Below are 24330 nucleotides of genomic sequence, written 5' to 3'. Positions count from 1 at the left end.
TTGAAAAGTATCTTGAAATAATAAGGAGAACATGTTGAATATTGCATATACAATGTTAAAATATGGTTCAATAACCTTTGTTATATATGTACAATTTACTGTTATAGAGTGCACACTCGCAGTTTAATAATTGTATTTTATATTGTTTCAGAATGAAGCCGGTGGATACGGAGGTGGGTAATCGTACACATAATAAAATTATTTAAATTTCTTAGTCAAATCAACCGCACTGCTCTACAGGGTGTTTAAAAATACGGAGCATAATTTCAGGTATGTATTTCCCACATGTAGACAATCAAAATAGTTCATTACAACATGTGTCCGGAAATGCTTTATTTCCGAGTTATGGCCTTCACAATATTGAAATTCACCGGAACATTTTTCTTTCCGCAGGTCGTTGCCGTCAATGGAGACATTAAGAGGGCACTCTGACAGTTCATTCCGAAGCGAAGGTTACATTCAGTGTTGTGTAGGCGTTAGACTGTGCGACATGTATTCAAATCAAGAGCTGGCAGAGATACACTTCATGTACGGTAAGGCGGACGGCAATGGTGCGCTGGCTCGTCGTTTGTACCAGGAGAGGTACCCACAGCGACAATGTCCAGATCGGAAGACATTTGTACGTCTCCATTACCGTCTGTGCGAGTATGGAAAATTTAACTCTCCTGGTTTGGGAAGGGGACGACCAAGATCTACAACTTCAGAAGTACAGGAGGAGATTCTGGAGGCTGTGAACATGACTCCTTCTATCAGCACACGAAGGGTAGCGTTGCAAGTCAATGTTCCTCATACGACTGTCTGGAGACTGTTGAAAGAGTATCAATTGTATCCTTATCATTTGCAACGTGTACGAGTTAGGTTCTGTCAGTGGTTCTTGCAGCAGTGTGGTGTAAATTCGAACTTTCCTGCCTTAGTATTATTTACAGATGAAGCACAGTTCACACGAGATGGCATAACAAATTTTCACAATCAGCATGTATGGGCGTATGAAAACCCACGTGCAACTGTTCCATCTCATCACCAGGTGCGGTTCTCCCTCAACATGCGGGCCGGTATCATTGGTGATCGATTAGTTGGACCCCATGTAATTGTAAACAGACTTACCCGGGCAGGCGTACACAAACTTCCTGGAAAACACCATACCTCATGTTTTAGAAGACACTCCACTGATCAATCGTCAACACATTCACTTCTTGCATGATGGCGCTCCTGCACACTTCAGTCGTACGGTTCGTCGGTACTTGGATCGAAGGTTTCCTGATCGATGGATAGGTAGAGGTGGCCTAATTGCTTGGCCTTCACGCTCACCTGATCTGAACCCTCTCGATTTCTACTTGTGGGGCCATTTCAAATCATTGGTTTATTCGTCTCCGGTGCCTCATTTGGAATCCCTTCGGAATCGAATTGTGGCATGTTCTGAGGACATGCGCAATACTCCTGGAGTTTGGGATCGTGTTCGCAGGTCAAGGAGACATCGATATGAGGTCTGTACTCAAGCAGGAGGTGGACATTTTGAACATCTTCTGTAATGACAACGACCTGCGGAAAGAAAAACGTTCCGGTGAATTTCAATGTTGTGAAGGCCATAACTCGGAAATGAAGCATTTCCGGACACATGTTATAATGAACTATTTTGATTGTCTACATGTGGGAAATACATACCTGAAATTATGCCCCGTATTTTTGAAACACTCTGTATTCGAAACGCGGTTGGCTTTCAGTGCGTGCAGAATGGTATCGAGTATGACTATTCTGGAATTGTGTCATTTTGGCTGAACCAAATTTCATTTGTAAGGTGAGGCAACATTTAAGACAAAATTAATTACCTCTGAGAAATTTTTATATCGTTCTTACTTTCAGACACTTACCTTCTTGTTACCATAATGAACCTCTTATATTGCTGAATCCTCCTGAACACGAATTCGCTCTTCCAGGTTTGTGCTAGAAGTATCTTTTTAAATTTATTAGATGTATACTTTTCTATATAACTATTATGTACTCATATCTATATTAATCTGGCAATAAATAATGTTTAGTTATTATTATAACCCGCGCTGTAAATAGCGTTCATATTTTTAAGGGTATCAAAGCGAAATATTAAATAGAGCGCTGGTACGTTCAACCAGAGGTCCCGGGATCGATACCCGGCCCCGGAACAATTTTTCCCTTCAAATTATTCAAATCTGCTTTACAGGGAGGTTCACCTGAAAGACTAGATTTGCATAATATATACGTTACTGTGTACGTTAACAGAAAACCACAATTCCAAGTCATACAGAGATTGTGTGCACTCGTTGTAGGTCTCTGGCGTTTCGTCAGCCCACGCGAGTTGTGTGGATATAAAGGGAAAAGTTGAGACGGTGCCGGGTGGAGTTCCCGGGTAGCTCAGTGGTAGAGCGCTGGTACGTTCAACCAGAGGTCCCGGGATGGATACCCGGCCCCGGAACAATTTTTCCCTTCAAATTATTCAAATCTGCTTTACAGGGAGCTTCACCTGAAAGACTAGATTTGCAAAACGAATGACGTCTAAAAGAAAAGTAGGAGATGTGGCCTATAAGTTTATAAATTATACCAAAAAATTAACTTTTAGCGCATGTAAATAGGGGTGTAGTCATCAAAGAAGTCGTTTATATGAATTTTAAAGTGTCTTCCCGCAACTGATATTTATTTAGAAAGATATGTGTGTTCTTGTATATCGCAGAAATAGGAATTATAACTTTTTTCCTTCATTTTGAAGAGCAAGTTCACTAAAAGGGGTAATTTACGAACATTGATCTCAAACAAAGGTTATTTTAATTGTTTTCTATTACGCATTATGTAAAAGGATCAAGGTATTTTTTAATTAAGACTTTTATGAAATAAAATGAAAATATATGTACAGTAGTATCATAGTCTAGTAAATACATTCACGAAGCTTGAGTTGTTAGGGTGCTAGCAACAAAAGACTGTGCCGGTACTATTTCGCATTGTCTGTAATGAGGCGATATTAGCGATCATAGTGGTCAGCAACTATATATAGATGCATATTTACTACGTATTGACCTTCGTGACTGTATATACTAGGCTGTGGAAGTATGTTGCAAATTCTAATTATACATTTTTACATTTCTTAGAATGTTCGAGAAGAAAGGCGGGCAGGATAACTTATGGGTACGAAGCACAACCGCACGAGTATCCATTCATGGTTTTGTTGAGGAAAGGCAGGTTCATGTGTGGAGGATCAATTATTGACAAGTTCCACATCCTGACTGCAGGTTATTGCGTATGTAGGTATGTACCAGGACGAAAACTAAAATATTCACACTCGATCTGTAACTATAATTATTCTTTCTTAAAATTGTAATGATATATCATATTTGCCGGCGTATTAGACGCACCGGTGTATAAGACGCAACCCATTTTTTGTACACATTTTTAGGAAAAAACTTTGTGATTGAATATTATAACAAATTTAGAGTATTTCAAGTATATCATCGTTGTTCCTGCAATAACTCCTATGTTCAAAATATAACATTTTTCAGTAGGAAGAAAAAAACACATTTATTCATTCTATGGCAGTGGTACATAGGAGATTATGAATTCTTACATTTTCGAAAGAAAGAAATATAATTACATATAGGAGATTTTGTTATTTGCTGTATCATTATTTAAGTTATTTAATAGAGCAAAAATCTGAAAATCGATAAATATGTCACATAGGAGTTATTGCATGAACAACGACGATATAAAGTAATATGTATATCTTCTTTTATCAAATACCTAATCTAACTAGGAAAGGATACCTTTTAATCTTCTTCGTCAAAATCCAGAAATCATAGTTATTTAAAAATCATCTATTTAATCAGAAATTAAAAAAGAAAACATATAGGCCTATATTCCATTTCACCACATGAAAAGAGCATATTTTGCTATTTTTAATCCATTGTTAGATTTAGCATTACTGTGTGGGATGGAAGTAAGTGAGTGAGGGAAATTTTATTATTACAGAAAAATATAAGCCTAATTCGAATTTTAAAAAATCACATTAAACCAACCATTTGTAGACCATTGTTTATAGGTTTAGTTAAATTTTAACAGTGTATAACTTGTATATTTTGGATGACTTAATTTTAATGCATAGGTCTAATTCCATAGGGCCGTATTCATAGACATTTTTAGCGCGGGTTTCCGGTGGATGATCAGCGTTTTTCGTATTCATAAACCAGTGTTAGCGATAGGATATGATTTGAATTCTGTACTAGTAACCAGTGGATAGCCGGGGCTAGCTTAGTACGCTCGTAGCGCGTGCTGCGAAATGTCTATGAATAGCACTCTTAGAGATCATTTTGGTCCAAGGAGTGACCAACACAGTTATCAGACAAGACTTAGGAATAAAGTCTATCATTCATATTTCAAGTTGAGTAAGACTCAAAATAGTCGCTTATATCCTGGGCCAAAATTATGCAATGAATTGTCTAGTAACTCAAGATGATCAAATATTGTTGCTTTTAAGTAAAGAATTCAGAAATGGTTAGTTTTAAATCGTTTATATTCAATTGATGAGTTTCAGACATTGAAAGTCATAAATCGTGTAAAATTATGAGTTTTTAATGTAGTATAATACGTTTTTATGAAAGTATTCTCTGACATTTTCTATTGCATGTACTATGCTTATCACAATAAATTAAGTATGAAAAATATAAATCCATGCTATTTGCTTATAAATCAATTATACAATTCAGTCAGGCGTTCTTAATGTTTTTCCCTACAGAAAAATGTAGGCCTAATCTTTGGAAAGAGAAAGTAATAAATACTCACTACAGAAGCTATATGGAATATATCAATTATTAAAATTTAGCATTCAACATTCGCGATTATTAACATTCGGGAAAATATATTCAGAATATTGTATTCGGGATTCTTTCCTATAGGGAAAAAATGGTCATTCAGAATATTTGTTTCGAGATTTTGTACTTTATTAGCTTAGTTGATGATTACCAAAATATACAGCAATAGATTTCGTTGCAAAATAAAAAGCAGTGTATCCAACGACGTGCCTTAATGCAGTACCGCAGAGTTGCAAGAAATGTTTCAACACCTTTCAAGAATGCAGTACCACAAAAAAGAGACAGTTTGATTTTCGGCGTCATTTGGACAACATGTGAATATTTAAAATTTGGATCGGTAAAGAAGATAATATACTAACACCGTTCTCTAGCATTATCTTATTTAAATTATTCAAAAGGATGAAAACATGTGGTTATTTTTATTTCAGATTTAAAAGAGCTAGAAAAGTGCTCGCTTACTTGGGAATGCATATGAATCCTAAAGCAGATCAAGTAATAGAAGTTGCAGGAATGCGTGTACACGAGAAATTTGAAAAGGGAAACCCAATAAATTATGACATTGGCTGGGTGAGATTGGCACATCCAATAACTTTTAACGACAAAGTTAAAATGTCTTGCATCGTTGAAGAATGTACGTATTCCATGTACTAAATATATCAAATCTTCTTCAATCAGAATACCAAGCTCCTAGATATGTCTCATCACTATAATAAACTCATGTTGGCTCACATATTTTCTAGATCTACACCTAGCTTCTTTCTTAAATCAGTCTTGGTGGTGAAGTATCGTTCAGCTAGTAAAGATAAAGATAAGTAAAGATAAAGTAAAGATGCTACATCCGACGATATGACCACATATCACCGTCCTTCGCAAGTCTTTCGTGGTTTCGACTCAAAGAACGCAGAACTTTACACCCTTTGTCTTTACTCTTTCGAATTCTGCAAACCTTAACATCAAATTACCTTTCGTCTCGTTTCTCTTATCTATACTCTAACCACGACGTAAATACCAGATCACTTATCTGAGGCACGCTAAGTATACCTTTTCATAGAACATCTTGTTATTCATAATCTTTTACAGTATCCACTCGCGTCAATGGAATTCCTTGTCACAAAGTATTAGGGGCTGCAAGAAAATAAACACTTTTAAGAACAGCTTAAAAGATAACCTTATTAGCATTTCACTCCAATCATACTGATTTAAACTATCACTGACTACATTGTTACTTCTTTCTTTTAGACATCATCCTGATTGTACTGTATTTTCAAAATTGTCTCATAATAATCTCTTTCTATTATCTAATATTATTTGAAATATATTAACATTCTATGTATTTTAGTTTAATTCTGCTACACAGTTTATTTCAGTGTTTAATTAATAGTTCATAGCATTTTGTTGTTTAATTCATAAATAACTCTTGTATACATGTAACTATCATCTAAATCAAATTGTTGAATTCTTTGTAAGTTCATGCATATGTATATACTCTTTTTTGCTGGTTGAGTGGAAGAGAAGGTCTTACGGCCTTAACTCTGCCAGCTAAAATAAATTATTATTATTATTATTATTATTATTATTATTATTATTATTATTATTATTATTGTTACTTTTTATTTATATTTTTGGTTTGTATCATAGAAGTTTTCCACTATTCTCCTAACGTCTGTACTTGTTTTCTGCATGCACAATGACGCAGGTGTAACAGTTTTCATTTGTTATTTTTGATACATAAATTATTATTTTTATTCCTGATACTGTGGCCGAGCCTGTTTCCGAACCGTACTTTGGAATAAGGGCAGCCAATGACATAAAATTTCATCTGTACATTTCTTATTTTGTTTTTGAAAGATTTTCTAATTGTAATATGTTTTGAAGACATAGTAACTTAAAGGAAGAGGATGGGTGGAAATCTGGTGATTTTTGGTAAAAAAAGGTTTATAAACCTGTGGCGATTGTGTTATTAATTACACTATCTTTAAAAAGTCTACATTAATCAATGAGTGAAATTACGAAATTCTAAACTATAAAAGCTAGAGTTTAAAATTTCTACCATAGGTCTATACTAATATAACTAAAGAACTCACAAAAAGTTCTTCTTGTAGCTCTCGTGATTCACAAGTTATGGGTAAGTTTACATTTTTGGGAGGCGAGTAGCTCAAAAAATCCCTTGCGTAACAATTTTCTTTTTTTCATTCTCATAATTTGTGAATAGGCTCACCACATATATACTTATTTAAATTACCCTGGGTTTCCATGTAGATTTATTAGATAAGCCTCTAGAATGTTTAGTATTCTATAATTTTTTTTTCTTAAAGGTAAAAAAATTTAAATCATAAAGTAAAATTAGGATACGAATTGTAAATAATTTAATTATGTATCATGTTTAGTTAATATTTTATTATAGCCCATGTAAGTTTGTTAATGTGCATGAAATTTATTCCCAATACTTTTCGATTGCTGGTAAAATTCATGTTCTGGGAATAATAAGTTAATTAAGTAGTAAAATATCGCTGCAATCGAAAAGTATTTGGAATAAACTTGAATAAGGAACAAAAAAAAGTGTCCTTCCCAGGCAGGATTCGAACCACGAAAGTCTTAGTTACCAGTCTATCGTGCTCTGGAGTGAACAAGGGTCTGAAATCAGCTACAAGGGTCGGTCGGGTATTTTTTTTGCCGCTACTGTACCTCCTGTGCAATATGCCTAATTGACTCGCACCAAAGAACTTCATACTCATTCCTTTCTAATTAATATTTTGTACAGGTATCAAAGACTATGAAGAAGAAGAACTATTTATTACTGGTTGGGGTAGACTGCATAATATGAGTTATCCGAAAGCTCTGCAAAAAGGACCTGTCTGCCATATTTCCGATGAGGAATGTAAAGAAATCTACAAAGACAAACACCTCACTGTTACTGAACAACACATATGTGTATCCAATGTCAAAAACATGACGAGCTCTTGCAGAGTAAGTAGTATTCTTCTCATGCACATTCATTGGAATTAGTTTATATGAAAGAACATCAAAGCTGACCCGTAGAACCGATACTAAGCGAACAGATAAGCATTAATACGTGGTTCAGTAGAAACGTTTCGGGTGTAACTGAATAAAAGTAAACGATTTATTTCTTGACGTATTTACTTTTGTCTTTTTCAAAGAAGTTCTCTTCCAGCGCATCTGACATTTCTGGAAATATGTCTGCAAAATAATTCCTTGTACCTACTCAACTAACCACTGTGTTTTGGTCTGAATTCCATGAATATTCTCAAATTGTGCTCGCCTCGATTTTTTGGGTATTTGCTACATCGCGAAATAAGATTGTTCATCCCAGATGGAAAACAATGTTCTACTCAATGGCGAGGTGACTGAACTCTTGTTTTCCTAGAATCCGACCAGTCTAAGAGGCCTAGGGTATCATTTCATTTTCAAGTAGCAGCCCTACCATTGGGCCAGGAACTATTTATACAACTAAACACTATTCATAACGACTGAAAAGAAAACTTTATTTTTATTTTATAAATACGGTACCGGTAATAACTAGGATTTATTATTAATACGAGATAAAATAGCTTTTTTACACGTAAATAGGTGAAGTGACACTTCACCTACTTCACCTGAATAACCGCCCCTGCTATAAATTATATTACCGTCTCTACTACTTGTATTCACGTTCAAAATGTTTATATCTCTCTTACAGGGTGACGGCGGTGGACCACTAATAAACGAAAACACACCACATAACAACGTTATCGGTAAGTTATTGAAACGAACTACTTTCAAATGTTTGGCTACTTGATATGTTTCATCCTGACTCTTCTAAAAACTTTCCACCAATAACAGACATTCATAAACTGAGCGACTCCCAGGGCATGTAGGTACGAGAGATGCAACTGGACTGCTGCGAACCTTCCCCCTTCTTCAAGCCGAATTCTCTTCTTCAAACTCCCCTTTCATTTTAGAATATAAATGTCGATTCAGTATTCGTAGGAGAATCTTTGCCGAGTGCGATAACAGGCCGATATTCTTAAACTCATCGCATTTCTTGGCATTATTTTTCTCCAGTATTGGCAGCAACACTGTCATCGTGAAATCTTCAGGTCATTCACCTTACTCATATATTTCGTTGCATAGAGATAGAATTTCCTTCTTGTCTTCATCCAACCATTTCACTAATTCAATGGCGATTCCATCATTTCTTATTGCTTTCCCATTCTTCATTTTCCTATGCGGTAAATAAACGTACCGGTAAGTTATTGTTTAGTCAACTGTCCGAAGACAGGTTTGAACCTCAAAAGTGATACCAATAAGACATCACTCATGAGGCAACTAACCCAGGAGGTAATGGAGAAGGTTGGCCAGTTTCTTTCCATTCATTGCATACATCACTGATAGTAACATATTATTACACTAATCAGACTTCAGAAGTATAGAAACAATATTGTTCTTCCTCTGATACATATCGTCAAGTGAGATGTACTGCCTGATAATATTAGTTTATTAGTTTATTATATATAATAGATCACAGACACATTACATACAACAATTTTACACAAAGATATATAATTATTTAAATACAATTTGTACGTTTTACCTATTAACATATTTGTTTTGTCTTGCACTAGCTTTCAGTTATTGTGCAAGACTCAACTCATTCTAGAATATTGGTACCATCAGTATTGGTTTACCTTCCTAAGATGTACTTCCCTCTTCACTCTGCAATATGCAGCTAGCGTATCTAAGTCATCTCTAATTCTAGTTTCTTCCATACCTCTTTCCTTACAAAAGTATTTATACAGTTCATACAAGCTCTCTCTCGTAGGTAAGCCTTCATTCCTTAATTTTATTTCATAATATTCTTTTGACGTACCTTCAAAACTATTAAATTTAGAAATAAAAAAGATAGCCAAATAATTTCTAACTAAATCAAATATGTTATTATCTGTGAGTCTAGACAAAGCGTACCTTCCAAACTTGAATTTATTAGTCAGCTCAGTAACTGTACTTTCCCTTAATGCTTCCTTCCTTCTATTTTTTAATTTTGCAATCTTCTCCGGTATTTTATTTTCCGTGTATTTGTTTATTATTAAGGGATGTTGACTTTCCTCGTATTTCTCCATACATCTACACTTGTTACTTTCTTCCATGCATAATTTTACATCTATAACAAGAAAAAGAAAGAACCATATATACACATACACATACACATACACTACAATTGTTTCACTATTTATTTATATATTTCTTAATTACTTTCGTTCACATCTATTTCCTTTATTCTATCCATTCTAATTTTTTTAACCAAAAAAAGATATAAACCTAATTGCTTTTGCAATTTTATATTATTAATGTTCATGAGCTTTTTTATAGCTATTTCTTTATTTATTTGAAGGAATTTTTCTTTTATAAATTTCTTACGTATATCTTCAGTATTTTGACACTCAAGAACAATGTGAATGTCATCTTCTCTCTTTCCACACAATGGGCATGTGCCTTGAGGTATATTGCCTCTATTATTTCTTAATTTCCAAATCCCCAGTCTAAACCAAGCTAGTCCAAATCTTTCCTTCATATTCACATTTTCTATATATGTACTCCTTCCCCATATTTTTTTATATTCATTAAAAAATATTAGGGATCGCATTTCATTGTTACTACTGAAATCATTTTGCCTAGTTATATTTTTACATCTTGATTTAATTAGATTTAGGCTTGCTGACATATTTCTTGTAGCTAAACTATTCCATAACCACCCTAGCCCAATTTTAAAGATGTAATTTTTAATATTCATTATTGCTTTATTTGTCGTATTATCAATTTGATTTAGTAAATATTGTTTCATCAACTTATTTTGCTCACTTTGGAGTCTTTTAATTAAGTATTTTGTGCTTCTGACTAATATTGTGCTCATGATACTATCCATTCCCATTTCTATTCTAGCAGCATTATTTGAAGAATTTGAACTAATATTTAATACTTTTTTACAATAAGTTGCTCTTATTCTATTTAATTTCATTATAGCTTTATCTTCTAATCCCCATATCTCACATCCATATAATAATCTAGCTTCAACCGTAGTGAAATAAATTCTATTAAGCATATTAACCTTGATGTTGGGCAATTTATACATAGTACAGTCTATAATCTTTACAGTTTCCCTACCAACATTATATATATTATTTATATGATAAGACCATTCTCCTTTGTAGTTTATATTTATTCCGAGGTATCTTAAGTTCGTCGTCGTTTTTAAGTTAAATTCATTGATAAGTATATTTTCAGACATTGATCGTTTACACCCCTGTTTACATATTAACAGTTTTGTTTTATCTTTGTTTAACTTCAGGTCCCAGTTTAAGCAATAATTTTCCATAGTGTTTAATAATTTCCTCATACCTGTTACCGTTGTTGACAATAGAAGTGTATCGTCAACAAATTGCAATGCAGGTGCTTGCACATTCCCAAGAGTAGGCCAGTGCCCACAGTTATTCTCTATGTCGTCAGCTAAATCATTTACGTAACATATATACAGTAAACCGCTGAGTGCTGATCCTTGATTTATTCCATTAGTCATGGGAATTTCACATTCGCTGTCTGCCCCCGTTACCTCATTTATTATAATGCAAGCATTTTCATACATCGCCTTTATATTTTTAATGAAACTACTACTCAGACCGATCTTCGCCAATTTAAAAAACAGTTTATTTCTATTTATAAAATCAAAAGCCTTTGATATGTCAACAAGGCAGCAATATAATTTCCCTCTCTTGTATTTAGTGTATTTGTTTATTAATTCATTAACTAATATTAAGCTATCTACAGTCGATGTTCCTTTTTTATATCCGAATTGTAAGTTGTTAATAATATTATGTTTAACCAGCCAATTTGCAAGTCTCTGTGCAATCAGGCTTATATATAGTTTACTAAGGCTGGATAATATAGAGATACCTCGATAGTTTCCAGGGTTATTCCTATCGCCTGTTCCTTTATAAATTGTAATTATTTTTGCACAAGCCCAATTTGCTGGATAATAGTTAGAATTTTTTATTTTATTAAATAGTTTTAATATCATTAGTTGATATTTGTTTTTTGTCATCATTTTCTTCCAGAAAATTGTTGGTATTTCATCGCTACCCGCCCCTTTGTTCTTTGCTTTTTTTATTACTACTTGTAGTTCTTTAATTTTAAAATCACAATCTAAGTCATTGTTATATTTATTCATTGGTCCTATAAAGCTTAATTCTCTATTTATATCCCCTTTATTATATATATTATAGAAATATTCCCTCCATTTAATCTTATCAATTTTTTTGTTTGAGCTAGCATTTAATTTAGTGCTTTTTAGATATTTCCAAACTTCATTTATGTTATTGTTATTTATCCAATTATTTAATTTTTTGGATTCATTCATAAGGAAACTTTGTTTTTTGTTAATTATCAAGTCTTTATAATTTTTTCTTTTGTCTATATAGTCCTGTTTGTCCTCTTCTCTTTGTGTCTTTTTCCAACGATTAAATTTTTTAAATAAATTAGTTCTTTCCTCCTTACATTCGTCATCAAACCATGTTTTAATTTTTGCATGCACATACTTTGTTTCGTCTCGAATCATGTCGATGCCCGCGTTTTTTACAATTTTATATAATATCTCCATGGCATTTTTTATCTTATTTTTATCACAAAAAAACTCAAAACCCACACTTAATATTTCACATATTTTGCTATTTAACCTAATAAAAAAATTTTTTTTTTCCTTATAATTTTCCCATATATACTGTCGTTTTTTAGTATTATTTATATTTATCTTCTCCAAGAGATTATTTTTCATTTTGCTAATATTTACTTCATTTAAAATTTCAAACTGCATATTGATAATAAGACTAAGATGGTGACTATAGCTAGTCATATCTAACTTAAAGCTTTCTATTAATTCTAGTATATCATATGAACATAGACCTAAGTCAATTACACTGCTTCCATTTTTAGAAATATATGTGAAGTTATCAGATCTACCGCAGCCGAAATTTCCATTAAGGATATATAAATTATTTTCATTACAGAAATTAATTAATTTCCTACCTTCATTATTTATATGTTTATCCATACTTCTTCTTTCTATATTAATGTTATCAAGTATATTTTTTAGTGGATTATGATAATTACTGTTTAATTCTCCTATGCGCGCGTTAAAATCCCCAAAAATTATATACTTAATGTTTCCTACATTTCCCGCAAATGATTCCATTTCCTGACTTAACTTAACGAAAATCTCATTATTATGATATTTTGAATTATGTGGAGGGTTATAAACCACTCCTATCATAATTTTTAGATCGTTCTTACACAAATCAATCTGTAACCATACGACATTCTTTATCTTTGATTTTATTATAGTAACAATATTTTTCCATTCCTCCTTAATAATTACTGCTATTCCTCCTTGCTCCCTTCCAAATTTATGGTTTCTACAACCTTCCACCAACCAGCAACAGTAACCATTTATATTTAATACAAATTTATTGGGAAGCCACGTTTCCACTAGTAATATCAAGTCATTATTACCTAATATATTAACCAATTCTTTTCCTTCAATTTTATTTCTTAAGCCTTCTACATTGTTGAACAATATTCTCAACGTATGACTACCCACATCTTACTGCCTGATAATAGATGTACAGTACATATTAGCCAGAACCTGAATCAGAGATGTAATTGTAAGTAATAAGCAGAGCTTTGGCAGAATGAATTTTTAAATGTGTTAAATCTTTCATTTTCAAAGTAAATCTGTACGAATTATACCTTTGTGATTGAAACTCACAGTTTTATGTTGTCCTCTTCTGCCTTTTTTAATATAAATGCCTAATTTACAAAATAAATGGTTTTTTGCCTTTATTTGATTATTTATCTATTATTTATTAAATTATTATTAAAAATTGTTTACAGGTATATTTTAATTTATTTCTATAACCGCTACAATGAAAGTGACTTCACCGAATGTATATTACTGTCTTTCAGTCAGTTCATATTCTCTTTGCAACAATGAGTGCTGCCGTGCAAAAATGTATATCAGTAAGCGTTTTAATTATCGCTTGTGTTTATTTGACAAGGCAACAATGAGTCCGGGTCTAACGTTATTTTTAACGGTTATTTTTCTTTCAGTTTTCATTGCGACGTTGTTGTAGCTAAATATTTCATATCACAACATATCAGTACAACCAAACACAAAAATGCACTTTCCAAGGCTACTGGGAAGAAAATTGCTTTGCTTCCAACAGTAATTGCAACGTCGAATCGAAAATCTCAATTTGCATTCGACTTATGTAAAGCTTTTCTTGCTGCCGAAATCCCTCTGTGGAAAGTGCAAGGTTGTGGGTCTATGCAAGGTTTTTGTAATTGCCTTTTATTGCGTATTTTAGCTGTTTATATTGAGTTTTTGCCTGCCTATTTTAATGATTCATAATGCCTAAACTTCCGGTTTCTGGTAATAAGTGTAAATAATAACTGCACAATGTGAATAATAAATGGTTCTCTATGCGAGACCTATCATCCTTCAGAATTTGGTACCGAGATCATAATTCACCCCTTAGATATTCTAATTTGAAAAGAAAGTAACTGTATTGATTACTTAATAGTAAACTCATATTTCATAGTCTGATTTTATTCTTCCAGGAATCTCTTCATATGGAATAGACTGCAAGAGTAATTATCCTTCAATATACACGAAAACATGTTATTACTACGACTGGCTGGCGAGAACTATTCAGCAATCTAATGACGAAATAAAGAAGAAGAAAGCGATGGAAAAGAGAGTCAAAGTAGTAGGAAATTCAATTACATAAACATATAAGTGCAGTATCAACGAAAAGTAACGTAATTGTTCAAAATACAGTGCGATCGAAAAATCCCTCCGCAGCTCTATTAGTTCTAGTAACCCTAGAATACAATCCTGTAGAAAGTTGGCACTCCTCCATTCATTCCGGTTTGACAACCTCACACCCTTAGTCCTTCATATGCTTAGCGGCCAATGCTGCCACTTGAATTCTCTACCAAATACACTTGAATTCTCTGCCTAGTGGATTCTCAGCTACACAAGCACTGCGGAGAGACTTTTCGATCGCACTGTATTATTGTATATTATTATTATAGAATCTGTATTCACTGTAACAAGCATGTGAAGGAATGTTAATCTATTCTCCTGTCGCTCTTAATAGAAAATAGAGGTAATGAAAAGTAACGAGCATGAAACTCTACCATTTGTTTCATTTGTATCGTCTCTGTTTCAATATATCAGCAATCAAGCAATTACGTGAGACTGTCTGTCTCAACCTGCAACAATAATTAATTATAATAATTGCACAATTACTACAAGTAAAGATGTTTACAAATAAAATTAAACATGTCGTAAATTATAGATTAGGTTGAATTGAAGTATTCAAAAATAAAGTGTTGTTATAACCTCAAATGTTCAGTTGTTCTTATTCCAAGGAGCCTTTTATTCTTATCATCTCTGCTTCGATTCGGCTGTTTTTCAGGATCTTATTATTATAACCTCGAATGTTCAGTTGTTCAGAATTACAGTTGTTCGCATTGGGTTCATCTTGCCGAATACAATTCGTGATAATAGTTATCCACAGGTAATTTAATTTCACTTTTTGAACTCATGTTTTCTGTCATTAGCAAAGCTCGGAACTTGGGTACTTGTGTATCTTGTGTATGAGTAAGGTTGGAGGTACAACGTACACAAAGCTCACGCTGCAAGTGCTCAGGGACAGTCGTATGTACTAATACGTGGTCACATCGAATGACAGGAAGACGGACGAAGAAACTGTGTCATGTCGAAGCCAAGACATTCAGAGAATTACAAGTAAACGGCTTGTTTGAGGAATTAGAAAATACGTGTTATTCGAATGGGTATTATAGAAGTTTGAAAATACATTTTTTTTTTTTTAATTTTAGATACCGGTACAGAATTTCGTGGAGGAATTCGGAGGAGATACATTATTTTCTTCGAATGAAGAGTTTATATTTTGTAAGTTGTGCCACACACAAATTAGATGCTGGAAACGAGCATTCATTTTTATTTTTATTTTATTTTATTGGGTTATTTTACGACGCTGTATCAACATCTAGGTTATTTAGCGTCTGAATGATATGAAGGTGATAATGCCGGTGAAATGAGTCCGGGGTCCAGCACCGAAAGTTACCCAGCATTTGCTTGTATCGGGCATTCATTGAAAGACATTCCAGTCCCTTATATTGGTGAAAAATGTGTCCATAGTCATGGACCAAGTAGCAGAGGAAACTACCCTGAAAGTGACACACAAATTGAAAACTATTTTTAGAAAAATTTAGGATATACTAATCTTCCTCAGATACGAGATCAGCTAGCAACTGCTGATAAACGGACAGAAAACAGTGACAGTGAAAACATTCAGTAGGCCTATTTTAAGTTTGCTCCCGTCAATTCATGTGACGTGGAAATAAGTTTTTCTCGTTTCAAATCAGCGAAGAAGTTATGGGTTCGAAAATCTTCGGATGTACGTAGTGATACACCGTAATAAAATGTACAGAGAAGAACAGTAAATTTGATATATTTCTCACGTTTATTTCTATTATATACAGGCCATATAATTACGTGTTTCAACCTTGCATAATTCACTATCAATATGTTGTTCTAGCCAGAAACCACTTTTATAGCAGACCCAACAGTACCTCCGTGCTGGAAGAGGGAGTTTGTTGACATTGAAGTCTGATCGCTTAGCCACGTGCAAAGACAAGTCCCCAAGTTCCGAGCTTTGGTCATTAGATCATTATTTCTCGACTTCCGGTCTCGAAATAATTATCATGACAACAAACATTCGTTAAGCTCAATTAAGTTACCGGAAAACTATCAGCAATCGTCGTATTATAGAAGATAATTAATCTCAATTACTTTATTTCGCTTATCTATATTATTCATTATTATTTTTTTATTTATACTATGTAAAATTCATTAAATCATATGCTACCATTACCAAAATGGTTTCATTACACATCCTCTGAGCTTATCTGCCACAAAATATCATTGCATTCAATGTCAGAAATGAAACCAGAGTTCTCGGAATGATAAATCCGCCATATAACATTTAACTGCTGGAGGGACATTAAGAATAGTCTTGCATTTCCCTATTAATGTATAAATTAGCCGAATACGATGTATTCATAATTACTCTCCACTCATATTTTTGTCAAAATATAGACCTACAATATGGCCCAAAATAAAATACAACAGAGCAACGATTATCAGGACTTCGATTATCCGGCCTTCCGTGTTATCCGGATCGCTTTTTTTATTATTATTACAGTAGTGTATGTAAATACGGTAGTGAACAATAACGAAGTATTTTACGGTCAATTACATACTTTATTGTATTATGAATAAAATTCGTTTATTATGTACTACATGTGAGTAACATTTTTCTACATTACCGGTACTGGGTCCGGCCTTTGTCCCTTTAAGGCAGCCATCGGCAAATCTGTACTCACGATGACATCACTGAACGCAATCCGCAATACATATGACTTAATATCAATTGAGAAGTATAGAGCACTCCGTTCGGATCCCTCGAGCATCTGATGTAGACTACACAATAATGATTTATAGATGGACAAGTTTATTTAATTAATTAATTTATTTATTTATTTAACTAGCTAGCGAGTACAAATAAAAATTATAAAACAAAAATGTTTCTAGCCACTATCGTAAGAGCCAGGCTCGTATACGGTGTGGTCTTAGCCAATATTATAACATATAATTTACAAGCACAGTTCACTAAATACAGTAAGTAACTTAATTCAAACCAATAAATAACACACAAGGGCAAAAAAAGAAGAGAAAAAAAGAAACATATTTAATATAAATTGACAATCAGAAGCCAGTGATGTTCAATAAAAACATGAATACAGTCGACAGAAATAAAAGGTAAAAAATACACACATTTGTTAATATTATATATCATGAATAATTTTATAAATTTCTTTTTTAAAAGCTTCAATTTTAAAATATTTCAAATTTGGAAAATGGTTTGTAATTTTATTATAAATCTTGGGCCGAAACTAGCAGCACGTTTAAGAGCTGCACCTGTATGACATTTAGGATCAATTAATGGGAAAGTAGACAAGTCTTCGAGTACGATATTCATATCGATTAGATTTATGTTATATTTGATCTCTGTAGTAGTAAGTTAGTAAACTATATTTATAAATTTCTTCAATAGTTAATACTTTAAAATCTGTATAAATTAAATTTGTTGGGTAATTATAATTTATTTCACGTAATTTTTACTGTGCCACAACAACATATGTAAATACGTCACAACTTGTCACTCTTAATACAATTCGTAAATTTTCGTCTGTTAGTTACGATATTTGTTTGGATTTTACAAGTTTTCGTTCAGAATGCAATTGTTCGGTAATATACTATGTAGAGCCAAACATAGCAGCTATGTATGGTAGCGGCAGAGACCTAACCTAAGATAGGACGGACTATATGTCGATATTTTTCTATAGAGTGTACTTTAAATAAATCAAAGCCAGTCTAATATGTTATGTTCAGTCATATTTCTAGCCCCGTCTGTTACCATAGATACAAGTTGCTTTATACTCGTATTTAGATTCCTTTCTTCTCTTCTTTTCTTTATGCTTGGAATAACTCTTCTCCGGTTGTATTTCCTTTAAGTGGAATGACATCGAGCAAATATTTTTATATGGAGAGATCTTCCTTAATTCCGCGGATGAAAATTACCAGTTCTTACTCTATCAATACCTGTTTTTTCACCTATAGCGAGAGAATAGACCACAAATTGATGCATATTTGATTTCATTCCTCGTTCAGCTGGTATTTCACCGTTCATTATCCTCCTTTGTATTGTCAGTGTGGATTTAATACCATTAAAAACTTCAGATTATTCGGGACAAATAATGTTAGAAACTTTATTCATATATGTTTTAATGAACTCTCCTCCATTATTCCACTTCATTGATTTTACTATTTCCAAACCAATAACATAACTGGCATGGAGTTTTCTTTCACTCATATCTTGTTTCGTCATACTTTAGTACCAGAACTATTATTTGAATTTCGTTTTTTAAATGTTGTAATTTCTTCGCTCCGTCCAACCCTACGAAAGTAAAGTTATTTTTATCCTTATTTTCTACTTATTATCTACACTTAGATTAGATATGTTCATGTTTATCTATGATTTGGTGATAATCATTATAACATGGTCATAATGTCGCTCGATGCTTGATTCATGAGTGCCTATTACAGACCTGCAGAACTGTAGCTCCTCAGAGCGACTGTCTTACTACCCCTCCTTACCCCTCTCACCTTTTCTACCAGTGCGGTCATGCGTTATATTTACGCTCGACTGCATCAACATTCATTCTCGCGACGGCAGGTATACAATACGCTATCAAAAATTACAAATGAACAGATAATAAAACCCTTAGGAACAAACCTTTACAAAGTAAGAAAAAAATAAATGAGGGAAATAAATAAGTTAAAAAACAAGTAAAATAAATTTTAAAATGTATGTGTGGATATAATGTAAGAAGGTCTACCTATATATATATATATCGTTCTATTACTAGTAAAGCCGATTAAGTCCACTTTTTGTGTAAAATAAGTACAGTCCCCGACTTGTCTTTCCGTGATCTGTATTCTATTAAAATGGAATAATTCCGAAATGTTGCATGCAGGCAACAAACCAATTACTTTCTTTGAATAACTTATTATGATTTTTCGTGCGTTAATAAAGTTTTAATTCCTGTTTTTACAAAACTTCCATTACTGATCTTAACTGGTTTTACTAGTAATAGGACGATAAATAAATTGTACGTTGGTAAGTGATAGCTATATGACCGGATGTCAATATTATCATTCAACATTGTAACGCACTTCAGCCAAATAAATAAATATATAAATAAATAAAAAATAAGTAAATAAGTAAATTAATAAATAAACAATACACGTACTGCAGTTTAAAGAGAACTGGAACATGGCAAAATCTAAATCCGTAAAGAAATACTACTTCCAAAGGAAATGGGAATATGATTATTTTGTTGTTGAAGACGAAAGAATTGCTTGTTTACTGTGTCCCATCCAATTTATTTCTACTCGTCATTTGAATATTAAAACCACATTTCAACAAAGCCCATATTAAGAATTATGAAATGCACAAACTTTCGGGTAAGTTCATTAATATGAACTGTATATCGATTATTTATTTATATACTGTTAAATTAAGAACATCACTCGTTGTGTTCATTTTGAATTGAAATAAATAGTGACTTCCAAGGTTCATTACTTAAATGCTATAAATTTATGTTTCCGTAGGTGATGATAGGAGGAAAGTTTTCGAAAATCTAAAGCAGGTTAGGTGCAAAGAAATCTCAAAGAAACTACCGACAGGAAATCTAGCATAATTTTAAACCCTGAAACGAGATAAATACAATGAATTTATTACAATCCTTTTTGAAAATAACATGCCGCCACTGATGGATCTTTGGACGGGCAGAGAATGTAAACAACTCTACGCGGAAGTCAATCATCCCCATTAAAAGTGGAGTAAGGCTGACGTTATATTTCCCCTCCTTACGGGTTCTGCAGGCCTAGCCTATTAGAATTCAGAACACACGAGGCATCTATATTGTCACCATGTGCACAACAAATACTCGTTCTCCCATTCTTCCTTAAAAACACATTTCCGAACAGACGTAGGTTCTGAGAAGGAAGCAATCTAAATATAAGCAGGTAACCCGCCACTGATAGATGCTTATGTACTGACATCGTAGGGGAGTTGGATGAGGGGTGAAGCAAAGACAGTTTACTGCGCTGTCCTTGCGACGACACTATTGTTAGTGATTACGATTACAATTTTGCCGATGCCTGCTTTAAGGTTACGGGATCAAAACCACATAGCACTCTCATCCTCCGTATTATCCGGATTTTTGCCTCTCCGGATTGCCCTAGGTCCGTATAGTCCGGATAATCGGGACTCACTCTATACCGAAATTTGACTACGTTACTTTTCCAGCTGAATGAGAAAAAATTATTATTAGCGTCATTGTTAATTGTTACTTCAATATGCTGAAGAGGTCTGTGAAAGACACAAAATGGTGCTCATTATTATAGGAAGAAAATTTCTCAATGAGCATTATTTTCGTCCATACGCAGTTGTTCAAGGTGGTAGGATTAGTGTGAAAGCAGAATTCGAGCTTCATCAAGAGAAATTTCATAAAGATCCATCATGAAGATATAAAATATAAGTTAATTCCTGTGAGTAAATTCAGGCGAACTGGTTCAGTTTTGTGTCAACGCAAATGAAGAAGTGGGAGCAGGTAAACAGCTACGGATAATGCACGTTATGGATCTGGTGTTTAAAGAAATGTTGCGTTCTCCTAAGGAAATCCAGCGACGGATAGCCGAAGAATTAAATCTGAAGAGAATATCAGTTCAGCGAATGATCTATGAATGGGTGCATTTTTATACAGCATACAGATTCTTCGTCGTTTCCGAATACACGATTTAAATCAAAGGCGTCCGACTCTTGAAAATGTGTGTCAAAATGAATAATTCCTTTTGTCAACCTAGAGTGACGAAGATGTAAGAAGTCCAAGGAAGAGACGATAAACCCATTAAAAAGGCCAAGATCTAATCCGTAAAGGGAAGAAAAAGAGCAAGAAGCTCGGTTTTTCAGTATTAACATGTGCTAAAAATTATCTACACCACTTTTAACTTATTTTTATTAGGCTACCTGTTTTGAACAAGAATGTAGTTAAAACACTGTTCCACATAGGAAACATATTACAGCCACCTAACATGAATTTCATATAAAAGCAGAGATATAATCTTTGACATAAGAGTGATCGATTCAGGAACAGCAGTCCTTCCGGAGATTTCATTCTGACGAATTCTGCTCGACATTGGACGTGTTTCTATTGCTCAGCCTGCCAGCTCTATTTACATACGTCTGACAACACAGTACAGTAATCTTCAGGAGTGTTATGAAACAAGTGTAAGGAATAATGGACAGTTTTTACAAAATGTATCTACGTTACTGATTGATAATTTTTCAATTAAATTTCATGTTCTTTAATTTTGATATAGACTATTGTGGATCATACTGTATAATCGGCCGTGAAACACAACTGGCAGGTTCACCATTATTCTGCTAGTAAATACTCCACCGTTTATTACAGAGAACATCACAAACATACCGAACATGAATTATAATGGAAAGTAATAAAACTTTTGTGCATATTTTTACTACGATTTCACAACACGTTTCGCTCTTATTTATTAATCTTAAGAGCGGATATTGTACACCATTATCTGAAGTTAACTGTGCATATAGTATTGCTCATTCATGTCGATATGGAGGGAGTAATACCAGACGTAAATTTTGGACTCTTTTTCTGTATCGTTCGTACAATCATATCCAAAGGAACTGCAGATTTTAGTGAAGAAGATCAGTTTCGTTTTTATTTCTTAATAGCTTACCATCAAGTACGTATTCTACAATTAAATAGTACGTAGGCCTGCAGTAATTGATGTTTTATTCTTAGAATTTATATTTAAGTGTAATGAATGCGCAGAAGGTATGACCCACTTCCAATCTAATATCAATATTAACTTTGCCTAGTTCCTTTTAAAATTTTAACAAAAATACTTGAAAATAAGTAAATTACTAATTTCATCATAATTACAAATAGATAATAATATAATAATATCGGTCAAGATATCCAGCGAGTAGTATAACTATGCCAAACTAGCGTTACAGTGAACAATGATGTACAGCCAGAGCAATGGAAAGTTACAGAATGTAAACATGCCGTAACCTGTTTCCTCCCTCTATGGGCCAACCACACTGGTGAGAGGTAAAGAACATGTGACCTTGCGTAACTGTTTACATTCTCAAACTATCCATTGCGCTGGCTGTGCATATGAAAATAGCCGAAAGTGAAGTTAATTTGTCACTTAATCAACAAAGAAACTCGTCGCAACAAGTGATAGATGCATTAAGAATAACATGAAATGTCACTGATGATTTTGTTACTTTCCTTGTTTCACTAACACATCTCACACATAAAACATAGTTCAGAAACAACTATTTTTGTTTAGAAGACACTTTATCTTCTTTTTCACCTTCTCAGTAACTGCTTCAGATTTTGCATGGTTAATGTTTTTAGATGAGTACTGGGTATTTTCCGGGGGTAAAAGCCGATCGAAGCGGAGCGCTATATCCATGAATTTGAAGTGCCTTCATGGCGTATACAGTTGATACCTATCTTCCAACTATACAGAGTGTAAGGAGTATAAGTACTATTATTTTAACTGGTGATTATTTATGCCATAAGGAGAAAAATGTCCTTACAATTTTTTTCTAATTGCAATATTTAAATAATTATTAAAGTTTACAATATTAGGCGTTTGGCAACGTTGCTGGATAGGGAGGAGTGGGTTCATAAGTACACAGTACAGTCAGGAGGATACAGACATACCGGTACTGATGCTCTAAATGCAGGAGTGGACCATGATAATACTGTTTACATGAAAAGAGCAACAAATACGAACTTTCAATCTCATTAATAGAACATTATGGTAAATTTACATTTTATGTAATAATATAGCTCCATTTTTATTTTATGTCTAAAAAATAAACAATAATTGTTTTCTTCACAAAATCACACGAACTTTTTTCTAATGCAAAATTTTAATCTCTCCTGCTTCCGCAAAGCAGTATCATTTTTAAATAAATTTCTGTTGTGTGACTTTCGAAACTGAGTAAGAGACTCCTAGTTTCTAAAAATCGTTGAGAAACTGCTACAAAAGTTCGCCGATTAGGCAAGCTTCTTTGAGGAAAACGTTGAAGGTACATCTTTCTTGTCTCACTTGAATTACGACGACTTTCTTCATAAATTAATAACATATGATACTCCTAAACTGTAAATGACATTTTATAGAATACTCTGTACTGAACTGTCATCCGCTCGACAGTATACCTATGGACAGGAAGTTTGAACTCAGCTCACTTGTACTTACGTCTGTGCAGAGTACTGCCTGCTGAACACGTTGCCACGTCTCTCACGCTAGAATATTAACAAATTTAAGCAAGAATTTTTATTTAATTTAACGAAAACGTAATATAACACACAAATAATTATTTACACCAATATTAACTCTTTGCTGGATATACCTACTGATGTAATTGTTTTCGTAATTTTACTGACGATATAAGCAATATAACGCACATAAAATAAGAAAAGAAGTATTTTTTCTGGGAAAGCTATTAAGCTTTGACCTTATGTTGTATGGACATTTTTTGATTCTGTAGACCGTCCCCGACGACTGTGAAAAGGACGGCTCTTATACCCCTAATACTCTGTATTAGAACCTTTGACATTTCTAACTCACAGCTTTTCCGAATATGTTACGACTGTTGGCAAGTGACCAAAATATTCTTCTTTA

At 33.5% G+C, this 24330-nt stretch overlaps 1 protein-coding gene and 1 long non-coding RNA gene across 2 annotated transcripts in view; both read left to right on the top strand.

Moving 5' to 3' along the window:
* Positions 1-7593: 7593 nt before the first annotated feature.
* Positions 7594-15191, top strand: LOC138715644 (uncharacterized). Its single transcript, XR_011336525.1, has 3 exons — positions 7594-7793; positions 8524-8578; positions 14490-15191. It is a non-coding gene; the product is annotated as an uncharacterized lncRNA (long non-coding RNA).
* A 7098-nt stretch (positions 15192-22289) lies between these two features.
* The window catches only part of LOC138715643 (chymotrypsin-1-like), a 37260-nt gene continuing 35219 nt past the window's right edge, over positions 22290-24330 (top strand). Inside the window, exon 1 of the mRNA XM_069848718.1 lies at positions 22290-22368. The gene's annotated coding sequence lies outside the window, so the exon portion shown is untranslated. The remainder of the gene's footprint in view (positions 22369-24330) is intronic.

The sequence above is a fragment of the Periplaneta americana genome, chromosome 15, assembly GCF_040183065.1.
Source record: "Periplaneta americana isolate PAMFEO1 chromosome 15, P.americana_PAMFEO1_priV1, whole genome shotgun sequence".
Lineage (NCBI taxonomy): Eukaryota > Metazoa > Arthropoda > Insecta > Blattodea > Blattidae > Periplaneta > Periplaneta americana.
This window is presented reverse-complemented; position numbering and strand designations above follow the sequence as displayed.